General features: G+C 51.2%; 1 protein-coding gene and 2 long non-coding RNA genes across 29 annotated transcripts in view; 1 reads left to right on the top strand and 2 right to left on the bottom strand.

Moving 5' to 3' along the window:
• Positions 1 to 9,652, bottom strand: part of Mef2d (myocyte enhancer factor 2D) — a 29,004-nt gene extending 19,352 nt beyond the window's left edge. For 14 of the 20 annotated variants that reach the window (XR_015669963.1, XR_015669954.1, XR_015669957.1 and 11 more), the window contains exon 1: positions 9,329 to 9,607. The gene's annotated coding sequence lies outside the window, so the exon portion shown is untranslated. 20 annotated transcript variants of the gene reach the window in all.
• Positions 9,653 to 11,351: 1,699 nt separating this feature from the next.
• LOC108350055 (uncharacterized) lies at positions 11,352 to 22,420 on the top strand. Of its 8 annotated transcripts, XR_015676260.1 has the most exons (6): positions 11,730 to 11,952; positions 12,183 to 12,377; positions 12,460 to 12,544; positions 12,623 to 12,730; positions 12,827 to 12,914; positions 13,309 to 13,934. It is a non-coding gene; the product is annotated as an uncharacterized LOC108350055 (long non-coding RNA). The 8 variants fall into 8 exon arrangements; XR_015676242.1 differs by lacking the exons at positions 12,460 to 12,544; positions 12,623 to 12,730; positions 12,827 to 12,914; positions 13,309 to 13,934 and adding exons at positions 17,187 to 17,238; positions 20,256 to 20,596; positions 20,834 to 21,262; XR_015676257.1 differs by lacking the exon at positions 12,460 to 12,544.
• On the bottom strand, positions 12,602 to 19,248 carry LOC147996343 (uncharacterized). The gene is made up of 2 exons (XR_015676285.1): positions 19,205 to 19,248; positions 12,602 to 15,713 (listed from the first exon to the last, which is right to left on the bottom strand). It is a non-coding gene; the product is annotated as an uncharacterized LOC147996343 (long non-coding RNA).
• Positions 22,421 to 26,072: the final 3,652 nt, after the last annotated feature.

The raw sequence follows: 26,072 nt of genomic DNA, 5'->3' as shown, positions 1-26,072 counted from the left end.
CTTTGGAAGCTCTGGGGCAAAAATATGAACTCAATCTCTGTTATGGAAGAACGGTGTCTGGGCTGAGATGGTCACAAAATACCCTAGACTGACCCCATTCAAGGTGTGGAGCTATCCTGCCCAAATTTCCCTACTCTTATTGGGAAGTTTTAATGAACACCTGGACCTGCTTAATTAGTCTTCTGTTCAACAACCTAACTAACCACTAGGGGCCAGAGGCCTGGACATCTGCTCTCCAGATGCGGGCTTCGCTGCGGCCTAACCTAACTACCCCTCTTTCTGCAGCGCTGCTCTTTGGGCTGCTGCTCTTCTTCTCTCTCCCCCTTTCTCTCCCCAGTTTCTCTGTGGAGCCCCAGTTGTCCTGGAACTCAGTCTGTAGATCAGGGCTGACCTCGAACTCAGAGATCCCCCTGCCTCTGCCTCTTGAGTGCTGGAATTAACGGTGTGCACTGGTTGGGCTGTTGTTCTGCATCTAGTCTGCAGCCCTGGGCAATCACGCTGAGGTGCCAGGCCCCAGGCGCCTTCCCATCCTGACCTTACAGCCACAGATGTATCACAGCAGTGCCCCTCAGCAGGTTCTAGCTGGGCAGGGTGGTATTACCAGCAGGCTGTGACAACAGCAGCAGAAAGGAGAGCCAACAGCAGGGTGGCCATGGGGGCAGAGAAGTCTGGGATCTGGGATCCCATAGCAACTGGCACTGTTTATATGCAAAAGCAGGGCAAGTGAAAAGTGAAGGGGTGCTGCATGGCGGCCATGGAGACTAGGCTGGCTCCCTGATGTCACACCTCCTGGTACCTGAGCAATACTCAAACCACTTTGGGGTTTCAGAATGAGCCGTCACAGTTCCTGTGTGAAGGGCCTGGGTGGAGATGGGAGTGAGGTCAAGACAGGCCCTGTAGCCATTGCAGAAAGACCAGGAAGGAAGCTCCCTTCCCCAGCAGTCTCCATCTTCCCTCTACTCTTTAGCCATTTTCTGTTCCCTCACACCTTTCTGCCCCAAACACTGTATCCTGGGCTCTAAAAAGCTGCATGCATCAGACTCTGGAGCCCTATACCAGCAGGCTCCAACAGAGCAGAGGCCAGAAAGGCCAAGCCCTGAGCTCTTCTAGAAGGGAGTGGGAGACAAGGAGGGAACTGCGCTCATTAGGAGCTCCCCCTCCCTTCTAGGCCGCTGGGGGGCCTCAGGCTGGAACTCGGGAAAGCAGGCTGCACTGAAGACAGCTGTCACCCTCCTCCACCCTCTCCCTGGTAGGGCTGCAGGGCATGAAATAAGCAGCAGGCGCTGGGGGAGGGGGCGACAATCCAATCCACCTGTCACCCCCACAGTCGGGCAGCCTGCTTGCTAGTGGGAGGAGGCGTAGGCAAGGTGGGGACAGATGCACAGACAGAGGAAGAAGACAGAAAGGGGCCAGTGAGGCAAAGGCACAAGACTGGGACAACGGCTGGGCTGAGCAGCCTAGGGGTGCCCCAGCAGCCTGCTGCGCGGGGGGGGGGGGGGGGGGGGGGCGCTTCAGGTCCTCTCTTCTTCTAAGTTCCCATCATCATCCAAAAGCACAGGCCCAAGCCTAAGTTCTGTTAGGCTGACAACCAAAACCCCTGGTTCCCACCAAGTCCCACCATCCCCTCCCCCAGACAGCAGCTTGGGGCTGGGCAGGGGCTATTTTTAGCCTGGGCAGTGAGCTAATTTTAACTCACCAACAGGAGACCTGAGGGCGGGCTTGGGGGTGGGGGGGCAGTCCAGGAAAACAGGGCTTGGGCGGGGTGGTCTCAGGCACTGTGGCCTGTAAAAACAGAAATTGACTTGAGGAGGGCCCAGGAGGCCTGGGAGCCCTCCCTAGCCTCCATCGGGCAATTCTCTCATACTCCAACGCCCTCGGCTTCCCACCTCTCCTGCCTAGCAAATCTCCTGGGAAAGTGTTATCCTGTTTTCTCCAAGGGGGGCTTTTTCCCCTCCATGTCCCACTCCCTGTCCTTCCTGCAGTCTAGCTCTCACCCCCCTGGTAGCAGTTAAGTCCTTGAGGCTCCCCAAAGGCCTCCTCCACCTAGCTAAAGTTCCTCCCACCCACAATAAAGTTCCCAGAGCCACCCCGCTGGGCCGCCGGCCTAAGGACCTAAGGAGCCATTCGGGGCTACTGAAGACTGCATCCTGGTAGTGAAGCAGTGAGTGAGGTCAGGCCATGAAGAAAGGACTTGCAGGGTCTGGGCTGGGCTTTTCTGGCCTGTACTAAGATGTGTGCCCAAATCAAGGTACTGCTGCAATGCGGCCCCACCCCCCAAAACAGAGGGGCAGAATGGTGAGGGTCCCTGGAAGAAAAGTCAGCCATGTAGTTGAGAAGTGCCAGTCTAGGCTCCCTTCAGCTGGTGAGGAAAGGCACTGTGGAGGCTGACATGGAGCCTAACCAGGAAGTTTTCTGAACTGTCACCCCTAGTAGATGAGGGAGAGTTGGCTCAGGGCCACTCTGTTGGGGACAGTGGCAGGTGGAACACAGGAGGTCCTGGCAAAAGTTCAGTTATCAAGGTCCTCCCATATACTAATGGGACCCAGAATTTGGGGCCTCTAAAGGCCCTGGCCTTGGTTGGGCCCAAGGTCACTGTCACTAGTGTGACCCACTTTTGAAATCCAAGCTTGTGCTTTGCTTTAGCTCTGCCTAACAGGCCAAGTAGACTGACTCACTGATGCTAATTTGCATGGTCATTTGCATAGTGTCCCCACCCTTATTCTTCCAAATTCAACTTCCCATTCCAGAGTGTAGGCTGTCCAATGGCCCTCAGGACCTCAGGACTGGTTCCATTTTCTGTGCCAGAAAGAAAGAAACCCTCAATTCACAAACAGCCCAGGGATGTAGCCTGAAGCTCCCATTCTGTAGGCCCTTCATTCCTGTCTAGGGAAAGGATCAGTGACACACAGTCCATCTCAAAGCCTCAAAGAGAAGGCAGCAGCAGGCCACTGCTATCCTGCACCACTGTGTGGCGCTCTCAAGAATGCAGCACAGTGGACACGAACTACATTTCAGACAAGACTTTAAAGACTGGATCCTATACCCATAGCAGACTCTGGGGCTCAAGCTCACCTGTCATAAGCTAACCAACCAAGACCAGGACACATGGGAGTCATGAAGGTGCTTGTTCCTACCATGGATGCTGGCAGACAACCAGCCCCTTGAGTACCTCCATCTGTCCAGTTACAGCCACACTCTCTGAACTGAGGTCCAGCAGTCTACCTACTCTGGGAAGTCCTTTCTAAGTATCTAACTACCATCCTTCTCTCACAGCCAATCCTGCCATGGCAATCTTAAGTCCACTTCAGCCATCTAAACAAGAATAGCATATGGAGATCTTGGCCACTGGATGCCTTAGTTGAGGAGAGGTGGGGCAGTTGGGCCGTTAGTGTGTCACCTTCCACCTCCCTACCCTACTTCCCCCTGGGGTCTCAGGAGGCAGAAGTGAAAGTTGCAGCTGGGGCCTTGAGGACAGCTCATCTGGACAGGCTGTTGGGATGAGCATGCTCCTGTGCTGGGTTAGGGCTGCCTGCTGCTGTGCAGGGGGTGCTGTGAGGAGCTGAGGAGCTCCCCACGGGCGTGAGAAGGGCAGGGAGACCTGAGCATGACTTGGGCCACAGAGTTGGCTAGAGAACTTCAGCAAGACTCTTTCCTAGGGACCTCTTTTTGCTCAAAGAACAGACCAAGAGCTGAGCCCTAATTGCTGGACTTCTGGCATGGGGAATGAGAGGCAGTGCAGTCTGAAGGGCACCCACTGTCAGACAGGCCAGGCCAGAAAGAGGCCAATCCAATCAGGGAAGGCAAATCCTCCTGGTATTGTGACCTCAAGGAGTACCAAGGGTTTAAAGGGGCCTTGGGCAGTGGCTTGGTTTCTAAGCCCTAGGCAAAAGGTGGCAAGGTGTCTCTTATGGGGATTAGCTTGCTGCGCTCAGGAAAGACGCAAGGTGAGGATGGGTACCTAACCCAGAGGATCCTGAGCACCCTTGGGCAAACACACTCTCATCAAAACATACCTTCATCAAACGGGGTTCACTGTTTATCAGAACACAGCAGGGACCCTGACTTTGTCAGCAATGACTGTTGTCTGCGCCATGGCCTTCCTCAGAGGGGAAGCTTTCAGGAGCTCTCACAAGCAAGGCCCACCCCTGGGAACAGGTGAAGATTTCCTTTAGCCTTAGCTCCCGCCCCCAACTGCAGGCTGACAGGTGGGGGAGAAGGGTAGTAACAGCTGGGCCAGGACACCTGTTCCCACCCCATGCCCAGCCAAAGCCTGTCATGGGGACCATACAAGGGGAGTTTGCCAAGAGGCAGGCAGGTGTGGGGGCAAAAAGAGAGGGGTGCAGATGTCAAGGGGAGAGACAGAACAAGAAGCACCCTCTTCAGGATGCGCCACCCTTGCCTACAGTGCCTGGCAGAGAAGGTGGCAGGCAGGCCGAAGGTCAGCCCTCTAGCTCGCTTGCTCACAGCCCCTTCTCCACCATCCCATCCACTGTAACAAGAAGATCGCAGAAAAGAAGTCTATTCCCTTGCCATCTGCCCCCCATCTCCACCCCCCTGAACCTTTTGTCTTTGTCTCTATTCACCCAGCCTTCAAACCCAATCTGGAGGAGGATATCACTAGGAATAGCAAAGGACCTGACCTGGGACCTAGGATGTCTGCAGGGCAAGCTTTAAGAACAGGAGGCAGCAGGCTTGGCACGGAAAGGAGACCATTTGTTTCCCATGCCATCCTAGGGTCTGGTGGTCCCTTCAAAGCCCCCTCAACTCCTTACCTCCACACCTTTGGTCTAGGCTAAAGATCCCAGGGAAGGGGGTTGGGGATTTAGCTCAGTGGTAGAGCGCTTGCCTAGCAAGTGCAAGGCCCTGGGTTCGGTCCCCAGCTCCGGAAAAAAGAAGAAAAAAAAAAAAATCCCAGGGAAGGTGGGTCTGTGACACTCCCCACTTTCTCTAGGAAAGGCAGGGGCTGGGAAGGAGATAAGGCTGCCCTCCCCCATGTTACCTTCAATCCCTTTCCCGTCTGCCCCAAGCTGGTCTAGGGACCTCAGTGTTGCTGACTCCTGCTCCAGATCTTTGCTTTGGGGCCTCTTCCGTTGATGGGGAACTCTGAAGGAATTACAGTCTCAGGAGTCAAAAGAATGCATCCTCAAATTGTCACACACACACACACACACACACACACACACACACACACACACACACACACACACCCTGTAGACCTCTGAGTGCTGCACCAGCCTAGAACCTACCTCCTGCTCCTGCAGACAGATGCCTTCTTTTCTTTCCTCTTTCTTTTTATTCCTCTGTGTAGCCCTAGCTGTCCTGGAATTCGCTCTACAGACAAGGCTGGCCTTGAACTCAGAGATCCACCTTGCTCTGCCTCTCTAGACTGCGATCAAAGTCATTTATCACCACCTCCTGGCATCAGATCTTTTTGACAAGATCCCTCAACCCCTCACAATAGATTTCATTAAATAACTCCTTAGGCTATCAGCTTCTGTTTCTCCAATACCAAAGACCTGTAGCAGACAGAACCCTGCCCAACTTAGGATCTTCACAGAGACAACAAATGGTACCCCCAGATCTAGGTTTCCCCCAAGTCCTCACTTTTGTGTCTGAACCATGTACCCTGTTAAACTGGGTGTGCATGGGTGATGCTGGAGGGGAGAGCTAGGGACAGGCAGGACACGCCTTCCCTGTGGCATGTTGTCTGCCCAATGCTAGGGGAGTGGCCCCAGAACAGCCAGGGGCACCAAGCCAAGGTCAGTGACCAAGCCTAGAGCTCAGGGCCTCCCGGGATGGTAAGTTTAAATGAGTAAATATGGTCCCGCCTGGGTGTGGCTTGCCACAGGCCAGAGCTTGGGGCAGGTCACTCCCTCTAGTACCCTACTCAGAAGGGGCTGTCAGCCACAGTCAGCTGCCTCAATCCATGTCATACTAGCAGTACTGCATAACTCTGCCATTGGCAGAGTAGGGTGGCATGTATCCTGGGCCTGGACCAGGGAAAGAAAGGTATGAAATGCTTTGAAATCCTAAACCCAAATAAGTAGCTTCACTTATGGAAGACAGAGACAGACAACAGCATGGACCATCAAACCTATGCCACCAAAAAGGAGTTCCATTAAACACCCAGATGCCAGTGCCACCAAAAAGGAGTTCCTGCATACTGGAAGGCTGAGGCTGAGGTGGGAGAAAGGACAACTTACCCAAGGACTAAGGCCAGGGTGGGGGGCAGTGGCAACAGGGAACAGGCAACAAGGGAGGGTGGAAGTCAGCCAGTGCTCCCTGACTCACAAAGCATGCTCTCCACAGACAGGCCCTGCCTGCCCATCTGTGCTCTGACCTCAGCCCCTGCTTCCAGCCCAGGCTCTCTGGGTTCTGTGAGCCTTTCGCCTTCCTGCCTCCAGTCCCTCACCACCCCCCACTCTCCAATCCTTTAATCATCTTTACCACCACTGCCCCCACCCCCCACAGTGCAACAGCTGCTCTGTGGGTGTCACACCCCCAAGAGTGCACTGCACACCTTCCCTGCATGTGTCCCATGACCTGCTGCAGACTGCCAGGTGCAGCTGGGCCTGCAAGAGACCCTCAAAATGATTTCTGGGGAAGGGACTCAGAGGACAGTATTCTCACAGCTCCAGGACAACTCCTCAGATTATGTTTTGTCCTAGGCAGGGAGAGATGAGAAAATATTCCAGGAGCCAAATAGCACCGGCCCACTAGGCCATAGGTCAAAAGCCTTTTTAGCAGAGTCACTGGAGAATGCCTGAGATTCCCTCTTTTTACTGGCCAAGTTAAGAGTTATCTTTTCCCTAACCTGGCTTCAATGGAATTTCTGATATCCAAGCTTCATCCAGCCTTCTCTTAACTGTGTAGAGGACAATGTTAGCCACAACACAGCCAGATGTCTGCATCTTTAGCACAGCTTCTAGCAGCTAATGCCACCCCCTCCCCAATGAGTAAGTCACCAAACTGGGACAGGAGGACAGCGAGGGTTAGCTGGACTCTGGCCCCATGACTACCTCATAAAAGCCACCAGTGATTACAGCGATGCGGAGGCTGTGCGGCGTGCGACCATTCCTCCTTCCCACTTCCCTGTAAAGGGAGATAATTTGCTCAGGCCAGTTGGCTTCAGAGGACCTACAGAGTCTTGGCCAAGGTCTCAAGGTGTGGGGAGAGCCCACCACCACAGATCCACAGTCCTAGATCTGACCTTTGCCAACAGCCTTGGGCCTGCCTCAGATTATCAGTCCCATTAGGGAACCTGGACAATACCAACTGTACTTGTGACCCATAGTGTCCCCCTCGCCTGCAGCTCTTCTGTAGGCCACACAATTGTCTAGGTAAGGGACAGAGAAGTGGAGGCAACAGAAAAAAGCCAGCCTACCAACTCAACTCTAGTGTGGGTGGCAAAGTGTCCCAAGGACCTGCACTAGGCCAGAGCAATCATGGAGGACAGGAAACTCAGTTGGCACAGAAGACAAAGCTGGGAAGACGGACAGAGGTCCAGGCCAAGGACATAAGGGCCAAGGATGCTGCAGCAGAGGCCCCTTTCAAGAGCAGGGTCAGAGTGGGGCCTCAGTGAGCTTAACCCTGTCCCCTGGTCCAGCTCCAGACATGGAGAGACTCCCTCTACCTTTCCCAACACACCACCAAGGAAGACCAGGAGAAGAAAGAAAAAAAAAAAAAAAACCTGCTGGAGAGAGATTATATAACGGCAGCCAGCCAGCCTGTCACATCGCCCAGCCTATGAGGTGCACTAGAAGCCAGAGAGCCAGAGCAGGGAACTGGGGCCCTCCAGCCCCATATCACCACACAGAGGGGGATGGGCAACCTGCACCTGCCTCCTGTCCAAGTCCCCCACACCCTGTTCCAGGCACTGGGCTTAACAGAGGCAGCACAAGCCCTGTGCCCATCCCCCAACACAAGGCTTCCCATACTTTCTGGCTGGGTCCTGTTTCTTCTCTAAGCTCAGGCCTGCATGAGCAAGGCTTGTATGTCTTCATTCTTAATCTTAAGAGTCCCTGCATGAAATATGTGACAGAGAGAGGGAAGACCAAAGTCTGATAGAAAATTTGAAGTGTGATCTCAAGTAAAATGCTCTACCACTTTGGTAGGTATGGGAATGAATGAAAGCTGCTGACTCCCTAAAAGTACATGCAGCAGTCACACACAAGGTACTTGTATGAAGGGCACAGGAGTCACAACAAAGACCATGACCACTGAGATCCCAAAGCCTCTGTCCATTTCTGGGGTATATGGGAAAAGTGCTCTACAGAAGCTCCAGAATTCCCCAACCACCCTACATAACAAGGTTCTCAGCCACTCCCACATTCATCCCACCCCACCCCCATCCTGGAAGACGCAGGAAGGAAATTCATTCACAGGCAAGGCCATGGGAGCTGGGACAGCCAGGCTGAGCACTGGGGCTTGGTGGCCAGTGGCCAGAAGCTGGCTGTCTGAGGACACTGACAGGTACCTCACCAAAGCTCCCCTCCGCGGATACCTACCGCGGATACTGAGAGAACAGAAGGTGGACAGCTCCCAAGGCCAAGTGCACTCAGTAGGCTCCTCTCCGAGATTCGGCCAGAGCAGCCCAAGGTCACCGTCCCAGACGGCAAACTTCCCACAGTCAGGCAGCTCAGACCCACTGAGGGCTAGGGGGAGGGAGAAGATCCACCACTCACACAGCTAACCCGCTAGGCCTCAGAAGAAACTCACACGGGTAGGGAAGGGTACCGGATCCAACCACTGTACTCCCCTATCCTGGCCCCAGTGCGCCGGTCAGTCGTAGGCAGAACTGGCACTCAGGACAAGCTGGGTAGTCCAGGGCCACTGGGAACCCCGAGGGCTCGATGGAATCTCTGGGAGGCCTCTCTGCCCCATCTCTGCGGTGGGAGGCCAGAAACACCGTAGTCCCTTGGGCCAGCCTCACCGCTCGAACCCCACTCGCACCGACTCGGCCCGCACCGCACCAACCAAGGGAGGCCTGGAGAGGTCCTGCCAGATGTTAACAGCTGCAAACTACTGTCCAGGGGTTCTCCACCTGGGGTTGCTGACACGCCCGATCAAGGGGGTCCCCACGGGCGCGAGATCGCGGCCGGAGCCACGTGCGTTGAGCCCGCCAAGGCGCGAGGCGGCGGGGGCTCGGGTACCAGGCGCGGCTGTCACAGCAGACACCCCAGCACCACCACAGCCTCCGCCGCCCCGCTCGGCCCGGGACGCTTATGCCAGGGCGCCCGTACACCCCTCGCGCTCCAGACCACCCTGCGCCCGGCCGCGCGGCATGGGGGAGGGGCTCTTAAAGGGGCCGACGCGCGTCGTGACTCACCAGCCCGTGGGGGAACGGGGTGTCACGGCGCCGGGAGCTTCGGCCCGGTCCGCGGAATCCTCGGCTGCGCGAAGCCGCAGCTCGGACGGGGAACAGCGAAGGCGCCGCGTCCACGCGGCCTGGGCGGCGCCACAGGGCCGGGACCCCCTGGTGCGCGCGGGGGCGGCGGCGGCGGGCGGCGGGGACGCAGCCGAGCGCCCAAGCCGCCTCGACGGTTGTTGATATTTTGCTTCCTTCCTCCTTTCGGGCTCCAAAGGCAACTCCTCCAGCCCCAGACTCGAGGCCGACGTAGGCACAGCGCAGCCTAGCTTGCGAGATAGAAGGGGAGGGGGGAAGACTAGAGTGATGGACAAGCAGGGGGCCAATGGGAGGCCCCCGCGGGGCGGGGGGCGGGGCCTGTCTGAGAGGCCTGGGACGCAGCCCCGCCCCTTGCCCTCGGCCTGCGCCCCACCCCTCCGGGGCGCGCGACCGCGGCCCGTGGAGCCCAGATCCCTCCGCCTGCGGGATGGAAGGAGGCTGCGGGGAACCTCAGCACCCCAGCCCCAGAGTTGGCAGGGGTCTAAGGGTAAATAAGTTCTGGGGAGATGAGAGTTTTGGAAGGACCCAGCTTCTACACTTACTGTGTGACAAAGCTCCGATGCCAGATCGCGTTCTCTAATCTGGTGGTTACCTGGGGAGCTCCGCTGCTCCCTCTACCTGTGACAGGTCCCCTCCTTTCCCCTGACCCGGCTCGGTTGACGCCCAGACATTTAAAGCGACAGTGCATAATTCTCGGGTGATCTAATCTGCTTTTAGTGCCTGCGGGCTCCAGCGCACTTAACTATGGAGGGGGCAATTTAAAGGGGCGGGACCCCAACCACCACCTCCCTTGCCTCACAGAAAACATCCATCTTAAACATCTTGTCTTAAAGAAATTGCACCTCTAAAAAAAATCTTTTTAAAATCCCTGATGGCCTCTGGGCGTGGTGAATTTTTAAGTGCTTCACAACAAGATTGTGCGCATTGCTTCTGGACATTAACCCGTCAGACTTCCTGTCCAGCATCCTGTCACTAACAAGTCCTCCGCTGGCTCTACCTGGAGCTTGAGGAAATGACAGAGTCTGGCGTGGACTTCAAAGCTTTGCAAAACAGAAGCACCGGGTTCTTCAACAAGCTAGGATCTGCTTTACTGAACAAAGTCCCCGATCTGGTTTCTTGTGGGAGAGACAAGAAGAGGTGACAAGTGGTGGGTTAGAAAAATTTAATCTTGAAGCCAGACTCTTTTGGTTCAAAATTTTCCACTATTTACGAAGAGAGCAAAGCACATTTCTTAACTCTCCATCCACTTGGGTAAGCTGAAGGTGGTGAGGACAAGTACATAACTTGTGAATTTGGTGTGAGTTTAGTTCCCAGTAGACTAAGTACAGTGAGTGCCTCATGTTGTACTGTATGACCCACACACGCTGCTCAGCTGAAAATGAGCCCTGGGTGAGTTCAGAATAGGCGCTTAGGGAACAAGTTCAATAGGACTATTCTGCAAAGAGCTTGGAGGCATATATGTACCTACTTAAAACAGGAAGCAAGTAAGCTCCTATTCCCTTGGCCTCCCTCTTCAACCCCTCCACTTTGCCCCTCCTTCCAGAAGCCTGATTTATATAGTCTCACACATGGTACCCAAATGTTGCTCCTTAGTTTCCCTAGTAGTATGGGGGTGGGGGGGCACTCCCAGCACAGAGCTGCCAGTACTCCTGAGCAGTCTGTCTGGTTTGCCCCCAAGACTTGAGTAAAGGCATCTGCCCTTCCCCAAGCATTCGGAGAACACAGCCTTGTTCCTGCTGTGGCTATGGTGGGAGCAGAATGGGAAAGTGCCCTCCCAGTGGGGAACCTCCCCTCACTTGTGGCCTCTATTTTTAGTGCTTCCCCAGGCTCTAGCTGGAGAAACCGTTTAGTCATCAGGGTGTTTATTTTTCCGGCTGTTTCCGACGTCGGGAAAAGCAGAATGTTGAGACTGGAGAGACTCAGGGCTGTTGTAAAAGACGTCTTAGGAACAGGCCTGGGAACAGAGCCTTCAGGCCACAGGGTCCCAGCTTGTAGGAAAACAAAACAGGATGGGCCCGGGACAGCTAAGCCCTCAGGAGTTTTCAACCTGCCTCAACCTTGGAGGCTATCCAAGCTACAGAACCCTCTGGCACAACTCAGTTTCAAGATTGTTTCTCAAAACATAACCAAGGCCAGAAGAAATTCTTTCCCAGAATCCCCCTCCCCAACCTCTCCCTGACCAACTTGGTGAGCCTCCAGCGAACCACAATCCCAGCCAATCTCAAATATGAGGTGGGCAGTCCAGAGCTATGATTGGTTGGCTGGCCCTCCTAGACCTGGAATGTTGAGTCCTTAAAAAAGGAATGAGGAAGGAAGGTGAGTCACCTGGGGAAGGTATTAAAGGACTAGCAAGAAGGAAAAGCCAAGACCTCTAGGGAGGTGGGGGCCCTGGACAATTACTGCTGTCTCGACAACTCACAGGAGACCAGAGTAGGGGGCAGTAACACTACAAGTGGGACACAATTCAGACTCTGAAAAAACGTCTGAGAGAGAAAAGGTAACAATCGTGAGGTCTTGATTTCCACGAAAGGCTGAAAAGGGCCAAGGTAATGTTGGAAGTTAGATGAAAAATGAACTTCCTGAAAGTGACTCTTTTTTCTTCTGGCCCTTGGACTTCCATCCCAGAATCCTCTCGGTCTCACATTTCCTCTCCTACCTCTATGTGCACCATCTCTTATTAATCAATTTATTGTGTTTGTTAGCATACCATGCTGCATGTTTAGAGGTCAGAGGACAATTCTATGGAGTGGATCTTTCACCTTTCCATTGGTTTCAGGCTAAAACTCCCGTTGCCAGTCTTGCACGGCAAGACAAGACATGACAGCCATTTCGCCCATCTGTTCTAAAGAAAAGTTACCTTCCAGCCCTGCTGTAAAATCTCCCGTGGGCCGAGACACTTTGATGCCCACCGTCGTCCTAAAAAGAACATCGTGTAAACTCACCTGCAGCGTCATCTTCACAAGGCTATCTGGTAAACAAAACTTAACCCTCTTTTACCCGCCCCTTCTCAAGCTTCTCCAATTCACCTGTACTTGAAAAGGTGTTTCCCGCAGGTCCTCATCCCTCTCAGCACCCTCTTCTACCTGGCAGTACTTACTCAAACTAGGAAAAGTGCTCCTGCCTTCCCCCTCTAGTCTGGTGAGCTGCTTGGCAGGCCCTCACCTTCCCTTCCCCTGCGCCATCTGGACAGTTCTCAATCCCCACCTCCACCCGCAGCTTCGCCACCGAGTCATCCTTCTTCCTCCAGTTTTTGGATGATCACAGCAAAGACCCCCAATCCCTCCCCGCATCGGCCACCACTCTTGCGAACTGGACCCTCAGCAGGTGGGCGTGTATTTTCTCCGAGTGAAGGTGGGACGCTCCACTCTGCCCTTGTCTCCTCAGGACGCACTAGCTTGCTGGGTTTGTTTGGTTCCTAAGGTACTCTCCTCACCAGCTCCTGAGTAACTGCGGGGATGCAAAGCTGGCGAGGAACGCGCTTAGCAAATGTATTCGCGCAGCCGTGTGGGTAAGAATTGTGTAAACTGCTGAACACCTCATTTCTGCATCGATAACCATGGTAGACAAGGACAGGGGTCGAGTCTGGGATCCTACAACTGCATTTCAGGCCAGAGTTGGGGTAAAGGGTAGCAGAGTCCGCCAGAAACTTATCAAGGTCCGTGTGGCACAGTAGTACCTAAGCTGAGAATCAGGGTGCCTGGGACCAGAACGCGGACAAGAGCAGAGGCCCCTGGAGCTGAGGGACAGCGAAAGGTGCCAGAGCGGTCCCAGGTCCGTGTACCCCCACAGGAGCTCCCTGCCCCCGGCTGGGCAGGATGTGGTGGCAGCTGCAGTTGGGTGGGCAGGATGTGGGGGTGGGGGCAGACAAACACAACCCTACAGTAGTCTCTCCCCCCCCCCAGCTCCTGCCTCCACCCCCTCCGGGTCACGTGCTCTCAGCTTGGGCACCGACGGACTATTTCTCATTTTCCGCGGAAGGACATACCAAACTCGTCTCCGTGGACTTAAGTTGTACCACGCCATTTTCTTGTCCCTGTCCCCAGCCTAGGGCAGAAAGTTTGCCCAGGACACATTTCTGTAAAGCGCGAATTTACTAGAGAGAGGCCCCTTTAAATGCAAATGAATCGCCTTCTTGCTCCGCTCCCCCCACCCCCATCCCAACTTCTCTCCTCGTGCCCAAACTCCACCAGCTGCTATTGACGTCAAGCGTGCGTCAGCATCGCCAGCCCAACCAGACAGCACGTGGGGGGAAGAAAGCAATCTTAAAGGGCCAGTAGCTCAGGGCCTGTTAGGTTACCGGAGAAAGGAAAAACGAAGTGAGATGTTAGAAACTATAGGAACAGGAAGAATTACAGGGAAAACATTCAGAAGGACTGCATAAGGCCGGCGAAGTGGCTCAGCGAATGAATAAAGGTGCTTCTGTACAAGGCCGAGAATCAACTTCCCAGAGTTATCCTCTGAGCTTCCAACATTTCTCCCCAGCACACGTACAATACTAATAAATATTTTTTTAATTTTTCTGAGAAAATAGGAGAGCATATTCCTATCCTTTTGTTTGTTTTGCTTTTCAAGACAGAGTTTCTCTGTAACCCTAGTTGTTCTGGAACTCACTCTTTAGATCGTGCTGGCCTGGAGCTAAGAGATTTGCCTGCTTCTGCTGGGGTTAAAAGCATGTGCCACCGCCGCCCAGTGGCGCTTTTTGTTCTTTCTTTCTTTTACTTTCTATTGTGTTTGTGGTGATCAGAGGACAACTTGCAGTAGTAGTTGGTTCTCTCCACCTTGTGGGTTCTGGGGCTCGAACTCAAGTCATTGGGCTGTTTGGAGCTGCCGGGCTCTTTACAGCTGAGCCTCCGCGGCCCCTTTTAAATCTCTCTCTCTCCCCCTATCTTTCCTTCCTGTCTTCTTCCCCTGTAGGGCTTGAACCTCAACACATGCTAAGGACACATTCTACCACTGAGCCACAATCTCCAGCTCAAGAGAGAGAGTCCTAAACTAGGCTTTGCCTTTAGATTCCCAGACATTTGGTTTTATTTATCTGGGAAAGAAACCCTGGATCTGGAGCAGCAGGTTAGGTTTAAAGGCAAAGGAGACAGGAGTTCTAGCTGGATAAAAGCATTAGACAGAGGCTGGTGGATCTCAGAGTTCCAGGCCAGCTTGGTCTATATAGTGAGTTCCAGGACAGACAGAGCCACATAGTTGAGACCTTGTCTCTAAGATCATGAATTCAGTCTTTTCCCTCACCCAACTCAGTGTGTCTATCCACAACTGTTGTGCCTCCATCTTTTGTACAGAACAGAGAGGTTACCCAGTTAAGTATTTGTAGAACGGGAGAGTTGAGCCCCGTGCAAGCTCACCTTTTTCAAGACCCTCTCCTACTTTGCACACACTCAGACAATCTTGCTTTTGGAGCACATACAGCATTTTTTGAGCAGCTCTTGTCTTCCTCTCTTAGCGCCATGGGCAGACAGGTCCCAGTTCTGGTTCTTCTGTTATTAGTTGGCTGACCTTGGACAGTGTTACTTGCTGTGAGCATTGAATAGGGCAATTTCAGGGACACTTTTTGTTTGTTTACTTGACACAGTCTTATGGTGTGGCCCTGTGGCATGAAAATCCCCCTGCCTCTGCCTTCAGAGTGCTAGGTTTAAAGTGTATGCCACCATGCTCAGATAAGCTCTCTCTTTTTTTAAATTGTGTTATTTACTCTGTGTGTGAGGGTGTGTGTACACTCATGTCACTCTCACCTGTAGAAGTCAGATGAAACCTGTGGGAGTTCAAACTCAGGTCATCAGGTTTAAGTGCAAGCACCTTTTACCCAAAAAGTCATCTCAAACAACCCCTTTTAAAAGTATTGTTAATGTACGTGCACATATACAACAGTGCAGGTAGGAAAGTCAGAGGGCAGGTCACCAAGCTCGCCAGCCCTCTGTGAAGTTGCTTGGGACAAACAGGAGTACTGCAGGGTATTGTGGGGTTTTCAGTCTTTCTTAGGACAGACTCTTACTGCGCAGTACAGCCTGGTCTTACACTGTAGATCCTCTCTGCCTCTGGAGTACTAGGATTGAAGCCTGGCTAGGGGTGAGGTCTTTTTTGTTTGTTTGTTTTGTTTTTGTTTGTTTATTTTTTGAAACATTTTCTTTTTGTTTGTTTATTTTAGATCTATTTATTTATTATGTACACAGTACATGATACTATGTATTATGCATGCCAGAAAAGGCATCAGATCCCATTACAGATGGTTGTGAGCCACTATGTGGTTGCTGAGATTTGAACTCAGGACCTCTGAAAGAGCAGTCAGTGATCTTAATCACTGAGCCATCTCTCCAGCCCCTTTTCTTCTTTTTCTTTACATTCACTTTGTTTTGATTGCCCCCATTCCACCTGTCTCCCCTTAGACAGTTCCTCCCCCAATCCTTCCTCTGAGAGGGTGGAGGCCCCCTCTGGTAGGGATGAGTCCTAAAAAGATCCTCTCCCCTACTAAACTTCAAGCTTCTCAAGAGTAAGGCTATAACATTTATTTCCAGCACCTAATTGGGCTCATTGCCAGCGCTTTAAAAATGTGTGTGTTGAGAGTGAGCTAGGGCTCAGTGGGTACAGGCACAGGTAGAATCAGGGTTCCATCCCCAGGCCATGTGGACATGGTGGAAGGAAAGAATTGATCCCTAAAAACTGTCCTCTGACCTTCCCCACAAGTGCTGCTTGGTGTGTGCACACATACACACACAAACAAGTAACTGTAATAGAAAGACATTTTAATGTTTGTTGAGGGCTCAGTGGTTGGGAGGGCTCAGTGCTCTTGAAGAAGACCCTAGTTTAGCTCTGAGAACCCACTACACAACAACTTGTAGCTCCATCTCCAGGGGATCTGGAGCCTGCTCCTCTGGGGCCCATATATGTGTGACATACAAGTCATACAAATACACGCACATATATGAAAAGAAAAGTAAACCATGGGGCTAGGGAGATGTTCAAATACACTTGCTGCAGGGCTGAAATCCCTAGTGGTGGGATAGAGTAGCAGTGGCCAGAGGAGCAAGTTTTTAATTCCCTCACTCCCGACCCCTGCGCCTCTGCACTCAGAAGGCAGAGGCAGACAGATCTGAGTTCAAGGCTAGTCTGGTCTACAGAGCTAGTTCCAGAACAGTCAGGGCTACACAGAGAAACCCTGTCTCAGAAAGAAAGAAAGAGAGAGGGAGAGGGGGAGGGAGGGAGGGAGAGAGAGGGGGGGGGAAGAGAAGAGGAGAGGAGAGAAAACACTTGCTGTCTTACAGGAACCTGAGTTCATTTCCTAGCACCCACATCGGGTAACCTATGTACATATTGCCCACACACAGACATATAGATCCACATAACTACAATTTCTTTTTAAAGAATTAGTCTAGGTGTGATGGTGCTCACCTGTAATACTAGTACCCAGGAGGATCAAGCATTCAGTCATTGTGGATGTTTGAATGAGAATGACTACATAGGCTTATAGGTTTGAATGCTTGGTCCCCAGTTAGTGGAACTGTTTGGGAAGGATTAGGAGGTATGGCTTTGTTGATGTAGATGTTGCTTTGTTGGAGGATGTTGCCCAGTCTTCCAGGTTCTCTCCCTCTCCCTCTCCCTCTCCCTCTCCCTCTCCCTCTCCCTCTCCCTCTCCCTCTCCCTCTCCCTCTCCCTCTCCCTCTCCCTCTCCCTCTCCCCCTCCCCCTCCCTCTCCCCCTCCTCTTCCCCTCCCCCCCCTCTCTGCCTCCATCTCATATATCTGGATGTAAGCTCTCACCTACTTTTCCTTCACCAGGGCTGCCTGCTTCCACACTTCCTGTCATGATGATAATGAACCTTCTGAAACTGTAAGCAAGCAGTTAAATGATTTCTCCTGCAATAGAACAGTGACTAAGATGGCCATCCTTGGACTGTATAAAGAGTTGGAAGCCAGCCTGGGCTACATGAGATTCCATTTAAAACAAAACAACGCACACATCCACACCTTGTTAAGTGAATAAAAATGAAATCGTTAATGATTTTAGCATCTCCCAAATCTGAACTATCTCACCCTGAAATTATCTGGAGAGGGTGAGTTGTAGGACCTTCTTCTCCCAGGTTCTGTATGCCAGGTTTTAACCCTTGAGATGAGGTTCAGCTCTGTAGCTAAAAAGTGCTTCTTCAGCTGCCAACTTCTCTTGAAACATGGGCAGCCTGCACCTGCTTCCTGCCAGGGCACTTGCAACCCTCAGACTCAAGCTATAGCTCGAAATGGCCTGAATCTGCAATTTGACTTCAGCCTAGAGTATAACACAGATGTATAATACAATGTCCAGTGCACAGACTTCTTGGCCAGATACTAACTCAACTTAGGCGTTCTCTTCTTTATAGCGTCACTGCTGCTACCCCCACCCTCCACCCCTAGTCCCAGCTGCCACTCCTCTTTCTCTCTGCCTCTGCTCGCACCTTAACCTTCATTCCCCCTGGGGAGGGCACAGTGCCTGCTGTCACCTGATTCTGGCTTCTTGTGCTCAGAGACCACCTAGTCCTTGTTCCTCCTGTCTTGTAGCTGCTTATCAATCTGCTTGTCAATTTCTGTTACCCCCCTCCCAGGTTGAAGGCCTGACAGGCACCAGAGGGCACTTCCTGCCTGGGAATAATTGTGATCAGCCAGCAGGGGCACCAACTCATGCTTGAAGAGGAGGCATGAAGAGAGCTAAGACTCTTCCCTGGCTCTGAGCAGTCCTAGCAGCCAGCCCATGGAGCCCAAAGACTGTAGTGGGTTTCCCCACAGGAATCTCCCAGCAGTCTTTGTGCTGACTCCTCCCTCTATAGAGGTTGGGTGACACCAAGAGCCTTGTGTTCCAGAAAACCTCAAAATAACCTATCTTCACTGTCCGGCTGCTATTTCTGTCCACTCTGTTTAATTATTCAAACCCAAGTTGGGGAGTGAGCTATATAAAGCCCTTCTACTTGGGGACCCAGGAGAGCTGGGAGATGTGCCAGGTTGCAACAGCATCAGGCAATGGGTTTTGGTGAGATCACTTGGCCCAGGACTGGAAGTACCTTCTGCTGTCTACTGTCTGCTGGCCTCCTCATCCAGAAGGCAGCTTGCAGGCTGTCCACTCCAGTGCACTCCTCCAGCCTGCTGGGAGCTATTTGTGCCCTGCTCCTGCATATCCCTCCAGTCTGTCTAGTCTCATCTGGCTCTGTGTTAACCTCTCAGTCCAGCAGCAGCTGCTGCTGCTTCTTTCTTCTTCTTCTTCTTCTTCTTCTTCTTCTTCTTCTTCTTCTTCTTCTTCTTCTTCTTCTTCTTCTTCTTCTTCTTCCTCTTCCTCTTCCTCTTCCTCTTCCTCCTCCTCCTTCTGCACTCCTTTCTTCCTCCTCCTCTTCTTCTTGTTCCTCTTCCTCTTATTCTTGTCCTTCTTCTTCTTTGTTTGGTTTTTGTTTGTTTGTTTGTTTGTTTTTTGAGACATTGTTTCTCTGTATAGCCCTGGCTATCCTGGAACTTACTCTGTAGACCAGACTGGCACAGAGATCCACCAGCCTCCCAAGTGCTGGGATTAAGGGCATGTACCACCACCACCCATCACTTTCCAACTTTTTTTAAAAGACTTATTTATTTACTATATATAAGTACACTGTAGTTGTCTTCAGACACACCAGAAGAGGGCATCAGATCCCATTACAGATGGTTGTGAGCCACCATGTGGTTGCTGGAATTTAAACTCATGACCTCTGGAAGAGCAGTCAGTGCTCTTAACAGCTGAGCCACCTCTCCAGCCCCCTACTTTCTAACTTCTTATATATTTGGTTGTGAGCCTAGCCTTTCACAGCTGAACCATCTCTCCAGCCCTACTTTCCAACTCTTAACCCACAAAAAAAAAAAAAAAAAAAAAATGTCAAACTCAGCATCTGTGACCCAGGACAGCTGAGTGGCAGAGGACAGTCGGGTGGACCCAGACAGGCACCATGCCTTTGGAGGGTACTTGCTGTTTGCTGTCGGTGGAGTGATGGTCTGGGTGGAGTGGTTTTGGCTCGCATAGACACTGAGTCTCTCAGGCCTCTTGGGAACTCTGTCCACATAAGGGAAGCAAAGTAAGGGTACAAGATTTTCTATTTCAGGCCCAGTCTTTGTCTGCCTGGCCCTAAGGCCACTGTAGTTTCTCTGGAAACCCAGTTGAGACAGAAACATTGCTCTTAAGGCATGACCCTCCCAATATGAGCTATGTCGGAAGATAGCCCAGTTCATACCTATGCCTTTTGGGACCATGTTCCCACATACTGACTACTAGTGGGCATACTGACAGTGAGTGCCCACTAGTCTGTAGCTTGGCAGGTCCCACAGAGTCCATCGAGGTCCTTCCTATAGCATCACCCCTGGAGTTTCCAGGATACTGCTGCAGGATGGAGAGGAGGCATAGTTACCAAGCAACAGAAGGGATGTAGGAGGGGTCCTGGCACCGATGGAGGTTGAGGAGCCTGGAAAGAGCTGAGTGGGCCAAGTTTATAGCTCTCTCTTGCTTCCTCATAGCTCAGAGCAAGGATGACCACAGACCAGCAAACACTGAGGAAGAAGTATGTGAGCCTTCCCAAGTTATCTGCACTGGACCAGAGACGAGCAGGGCCCATCAGCTAGAGGGCCCCATGGAATCAGTATTGTTCTTCCTCCCCTGGCCCTCACTCAAGTGACGGTGTCTATGGCAGGATTTATGCCAGTCTCTCCCTTTTTTTTTTTTTTTTTTTTTTTTTTTTCCGGAGCTGGGGACCGAACCCAGGGCCTTGCGCTTGCTAGGTAAGCGCACTACCACTGAGCTAAATCCCCAACCCCCAGTCTCTCCCTTTTGATGCAGGGCTAGCAACACTCTCCTGCTGTTCTTTGCAGGCTCCATCTCTCCTGATGGAGTCAACAGGCCTTCACGGAATCGACCCACTGGTCAAAGTATGGGAGACCCTCGAGGGGGTACTGGGGACTCATACCCAGCTGGCTGGCACCTCAGCAGGTTTGTTATGACAGTGAGTGCCCACATGTGGTACCTGCTGGCCACCAGTCTTCTGTCATCCATCCTGGTATGGCCTCTGCCTCCTACGGCCCCCCCCCCCAAGAGGACATGAAAGCTGAAGTCCTGGCCTCACGTGCTCCAGACCCAAGCCAGGGCTGACTGCTGACAAGACATGAGGCAGTGAGAGAGCATTTTATGAAGAGAAGAAACTGAGGACAAAAAGGTATAAGTGTTTATTCTTTTTTTAATTTTTTTTATTTATTTATTCATTTATTATATATAAGTACACTGTAGCTGTCTTCAGATACACCAGAAGAGGGCATCAGATCTCTTTACAGATGGTTGTGAGCCACCATGTGGTTGCTGGGAATTGAACTCATGACCTCTGGAAGAGCAGTCGGGTGCTCTTAACCGCTGAGCCATCTCTCCAGCCCGTGTTTATTCTTTTCATTCCTGCCAGGCACTGCTTTGTACTATCACACTGTCCACAAAGGCTTGGCGGCCCCTCGGACAAGGATGCTCGAAGATCATAGAAGCCAATGGGTTCTATCATGTTGCAACAAGTCACTGTGGAACTGGCTGGCTCCTCATGCCTAAAACCTTAGCTTTCCCAAGTGTCTTCGTTTGAATATGTTTGGCCCAGGGCGTGGCATTCTTTGGAGGTGTGGCCTTGTCGGAGTGGGTGTGTCACTGTGGGTGTGGGCTTTAAGACCCTCACCCAAGCTGCCTGGAAGTCACTATTCTACTAACAGCCTTCAGATGAAGATGTAGAACTCTCAGTTCCTCCTGCACCATACCTGCCTCCTGGATGCTGCCATATTCCTTGATGATCATGGACTGAATCTCTAAACCTGTAAGCCAGCCCCAATTAAATGTCGTCCTTACAAGAGTTGCCTTGGACTTGGTGTCTCTGCACAGTAGTAAAACCCTAACTGAGACACAGGCTGGACAAGAGGACTGCAGAGAGGTCAAAGTTGGTGAGACTCTGTTTTCTCAGAAAATAAAATGGAACAAAACTCAAAAAGTAGCTGTGGCCTAGGAAGCGCAAGGCCCTGGGATCGGTCCCCAGCTCCAAAAAAAAAAGAACCAAAAAAAAAAAAAAAAAAAGTAGCTGTGGGATTCCAATTCAGGACCTCACGTGCCCAGACAAGCATAAAGGGTACAGGGGAAAAAACAACTCGGCTCTCACCACCGCCAAGGAAGAGAGTGGGTGCTCACAGGTGTGTACAGAGGATATGCTGGAGAAGCACGGAAGCACTTACAACAGACCTTACAAGCACACGATGAAGGTGCCCATGAGAAAAGAGCAAGAGGTGAGGAGCGCTTGCTGATCCTCCAGATGACTGCACTATCTCAGTTCCCAGGACCCAGGTCACATGTGGTGGTTTGAATGAGAATGTCCCCCATAGACTCATATTGGAAAGCTGGTAAAACTGTTTGGGAGGGAATAGGAAGTGTGGCCTTGCTGGAGGAGGTGTGTGACTGGAGATGGTTTCAAAAGCCCATACCAGGCCCACACTCCCAGGTGGTTGCTCTCTCTCTCTGTCTCTCTCTGTCTCTGTCTCTATCTCTGTCTCTCTCTCTCTCTCTCTCTCTCTCTCTCACACACACACACACACACACACACACATCATTGAACCATCAGGTGACTCAAAATTGCCTGGGACTCCAGGTCCAAAGGATCCAATCCTTCTAACCTCTGGGGACAAATACACACACACACACACACACACACACACGCGCGCACAAATATATGTTGTATCTATAAACTGTATCTATAATTTTAAATTGTATTTTATGTCTATCGTGTATGCCTTCGTGTGTGTTTTGTACAATACGTGTGTGCAGGAGTCCACAGAGGTCAGAAGAGGCTTCAGATCTCCGTCTTTGTATTTGCAGGTAGTTGCTTGTTACCTCGTGGGCGCTGGGAACCAAACCCAGGTCCTCTGCAAGAGCAGCCAGTGCTCTTAACTGATGAGCCATCTCTTTGGGCCCTAAATAATAAATCTTAAAACAAGAAATAAAGAATGCACACACATCCACAAAACCTCCAGTCTGATCACATGGGCCTCTCGGAATTGCTCATATAAGAAGGTTGGGTTAGACCCTTTCGGGATCCAGTCCCAGCACCATCATTTCTAGTGTGAGCATGGGTGAATCACTGAGCCACGGCTTCTCTAGTGCTATGTAAGGAGAGTTACTCATAAAGGGCTGCAAAAACGACAGCAAATAATGTAAACACTGTGGAATGCCCACTGTTGCCTGGAAACGCCCGGCGATACTTCTGCTCACAGCTCCAGCAGAAGTCATGTCACTAAAGTCAGATTCAAGAGACAGGCAGACCTCTTCATGGAGTGCCTCGGTGGGAGGCAAGGGACACAATACGGGGTCGTGTTTGGGGCAAGATTTCCCAAGGTGGCCTCAGCTAGCCTCAGCTGCAGGAGCAGATGGACGCTGGTGACAGAGGGCGAAAATGAAACTCCCAGCTCCGCTCTTTCTGCTTCTCTAAGGCAGATGTTGAGAAAACTCAGAGAAACCAAAAGTTCTAGATATGAGAATGAAATCTGCAGCCACATTAGCCCCATGACTTCCTGGCCCCGCCCTGTGCAGTTCACCATGTACCATGAGGGAACCTGCCCAAGTAGCCACGTTGGCAAGTTCTGGCCTCTTTTCCCCTCCCCTCCTCTCCTTCTCTACCTTTCTCTCTTCTACCTTTCTCCTGTCTCTCTCTTTTATTTTCCCCCTCCCTTCTCCCTTTCTGTCCACTCTCTTGAGATTTTCTTTCCTGTGTGTGTATGTGTGTGTGTGTGTGTGTGTGTGTGTGTGTGTGTGTGTGTGTGTGTGTGGTGCTGGGAACAGAACTCAGAGTCTTGTGTGTGCTAATCAAATGCCTTAGCACTGAGCTATATCTCTCTAGTGGTTTTGTTTGCTTGTTTGCTTGATTGCTTTTTGAGACAGGGTTTCTCTGTATAGCCATAGCTGTCCTGGAACTTGCTCTGTAGGCCAGGCTGGCCTAGAACTCAAGAGATCCAGATTCATCTGCCTCTGCCTCCTGAGTGTTGGGATTAAAGGCCTGCACTACCTCCACCTGACAAAAATGTAGCGAGGTGATGGTGGCACACACCTTTCATTCTAGCACTCAGGAGACAAAGTCAGGAGGAGCTCTGAGTTTGAGGCCAGCCTGGTCTACAGAGTTTCAGGACAGCCAGAGTTGCACAGAGAAAGCCTGTGTCAAAAAAAGACCAAAGAGAAAAACCATCTATTTAGTGCTAGGAATAGTGGCACCGCACGTCTTTAACTCCAGCACCCATGAGGCAGAGGCAGGAGGTTTCTGTGAGTTTGAGACCAGTTTGTTCTGTATAGTGAGTTCTAATACAACAATAGCTACATAGAGAGCCTATCTCAAAAAATACTTTTTTTAATTTAGTTGTCTGTGTATGTGCGTTTTGTCCTCATGTATGTCTGTGTACTACATAAGGGTCTGGTGCCCAGAGGCCAGAAGATGGCATCAGATTCCCTGAGGCTGGAGATACAGGGAGTTCTCAGCTGTCACATGGGTCCTGAAAGTCAAACCCGGGCTCTCTGGAGGAGAAAACAGTTCTCTAATAGCTGAGGCATCTCTCCAGACCCTTGCTTTGTGTTTTGGTTTTGTTTGGAGACAGCATGTCATCTTACCGGCAGGCTGGCATGGCGCTTCTGATCCTGCGCTCCAGCCCCCTTTTCCAGGGGCCTGACTTACAGGGCTGCTCCACCAGGCCTAGCTTCTATTTTATTTTAACATCTTTACTTTTATTTTATTTTATTTTTTTCTGCATATATTTATGTGCATCACATGCACATGCAGTGCCCAGGAAGGCCAGAAGAGGGTGATGGATCCTCTGGAACTGGAGTTACAGAGGGGCAGGAATTGAACCCTGGTCCTCTGCAGGAGCAGTTGATATTCTTAGCTTCTAGCATTACTAACGCTCTAGTGTTCTTAACGTCTCTCCAGCCCTCACTGTTGCTTTTTGATGACCCCATTAGCCTGTTTTCTGTTGCCAATTAACACAATACCAAAGGGCTGGAGTGACTTAGCCCTGTAAGCCCAGCACCGAGGAAACTGAGGCAGGGCAGAGAGTGAGTTTAAAGCCAGCTTGAGCCTCATAGTGAGAACTTGTCAACAACAAACAAAATGGTGAGACAATACCACAGGATTATGATTTATAAACAGTACCAGCCCTGTTTATTTTCGACTCACAGTGTTTGACATCTTAGCCACACCTTATGATGGTCTTCTTGCTAGGGGAACCCCAGAATGGCACAGGACATCAAATGGCAATATCAGAGACTTTGCATGGTGTCTCCTGTAAAGTCACTCACAAGGCTCCACTCAAGTGTCCCTGCCTAACCCTAATCATCTCCCAAAGGCCAACCTCAAATACCATGCTCATATTAAATTCTGCCCTCTTCTGTTTTCTTTTGGGGGCCTTGGATTGAACCCGGAGCCTCACATTCCCCTATCCATGTTCCCAGATGAGTTTCCACCCTCTCGATACTACATGATGGGGATTAAATTTGGACCTAGAAACCCTTGCAGGATGCAGACCAGGTCCGAACCATAGCAGTGACCTGGTCTCACGGGGTACAGCATTACTAGATCAGACAGTAGCTAAGGCAGTCACTGGGGCCACTAGGCTGGCTAACTTCTAGGGTGGAGGCCAGAGCCACTGCCTCTGTGTGGAAGGTGAGCAGGTGAGAAGAGAGATAGACAGTCACTTTGGGAAATAGTTAGCCATGGTCTCAGCACGCTCCTGAAGGGAACAGTGAGGAAGGCTGAGAAGGATCTGTCCCAGGCTGCAGACAGTGCCACAGGAGGGGGAGGTGGGCCAGGTGGATTTTACTTTTGTATAAATTATGGAAGTTTTTCTGTGCTGAGAGAGCATGTGTATTATCTTGTTTGTTTGAAGTGAAATGAGAGAAAAACAAAGGAAATTCAGTGTAAGTTTTTACGAGAGAAGGGTTTGAAGGACTGGGGACAGGTAGCTCAACCGGACACTGCACGCTCAGTAAGCAGGAAGACCGTACACAAACCCAGAACATCAAAACATAGGAATAAAAGGGTTTAGCCAGAGCAGTGGTGACACATGCCTTTAATCCCAGCACTTGGGAGACAGAGGCAGGTGAATCTCTGAGTTCAAGGCTAGCCTGGTCAACAGACTGAGTTCCAGAACAGTCAGAGACACACAGAGAAACCCTATCTTGAAAAAGAGAAACTTTGTTTAATTAAAAAACTAAAAACTAAAAATAAATGTCAAGTGTTGGTGACAGTTTAATCCCAGTACTCAAGAGCCAGAGGCAGGCAGATTTCTGTGAATTTGAGGCCAGCCTGCTCTACATAGTAAGTCCCAGGTCACCCAGGACTAGTCAGTGAGACCCTGTCTCAGAAGAATAATTTTTTCTACATTTTCTACATTTATCTACTTTGTATGCATGCTAGAATGAGCAGCTGAAGGAGCTCAAAGGACAACTTTCAGTTCTTTCCTTCACTATGTGGATTCTGGAGATGCAACTAAGGTGGTCGGGTTACACACTGAGCCATCTCACTGTCTCCACAGTAAGACCTCACTCCAGAAATATAAAATAAAAACTACTGCAATCAAACTTAAATGCCTTCATTAAATTCGGGTGCATCATGCAGCATTTCTCAAACGTACTAGCCC

This window comes from Rattus norvegicus, chromosome 2 (genome assembly GCF_021556685.1).
Source record: "Rattus norvegicus strain SHRSP/BbbUtx chromosome 2, alternate assembly SHRSP_T2T, whole genome shotgun sequence".
Taxonomy (NCBI): Eukaryota; Metazoa; Chordata; class Mammalia; order Rodentia; family Muridae; genus Rattus; species Rattus norvegicus.
The sequence above is the reverse complement of the archived record's forward strand: the minus strand, read 5'-3'. Positions and strand labels throughout refer to the sequence as shown.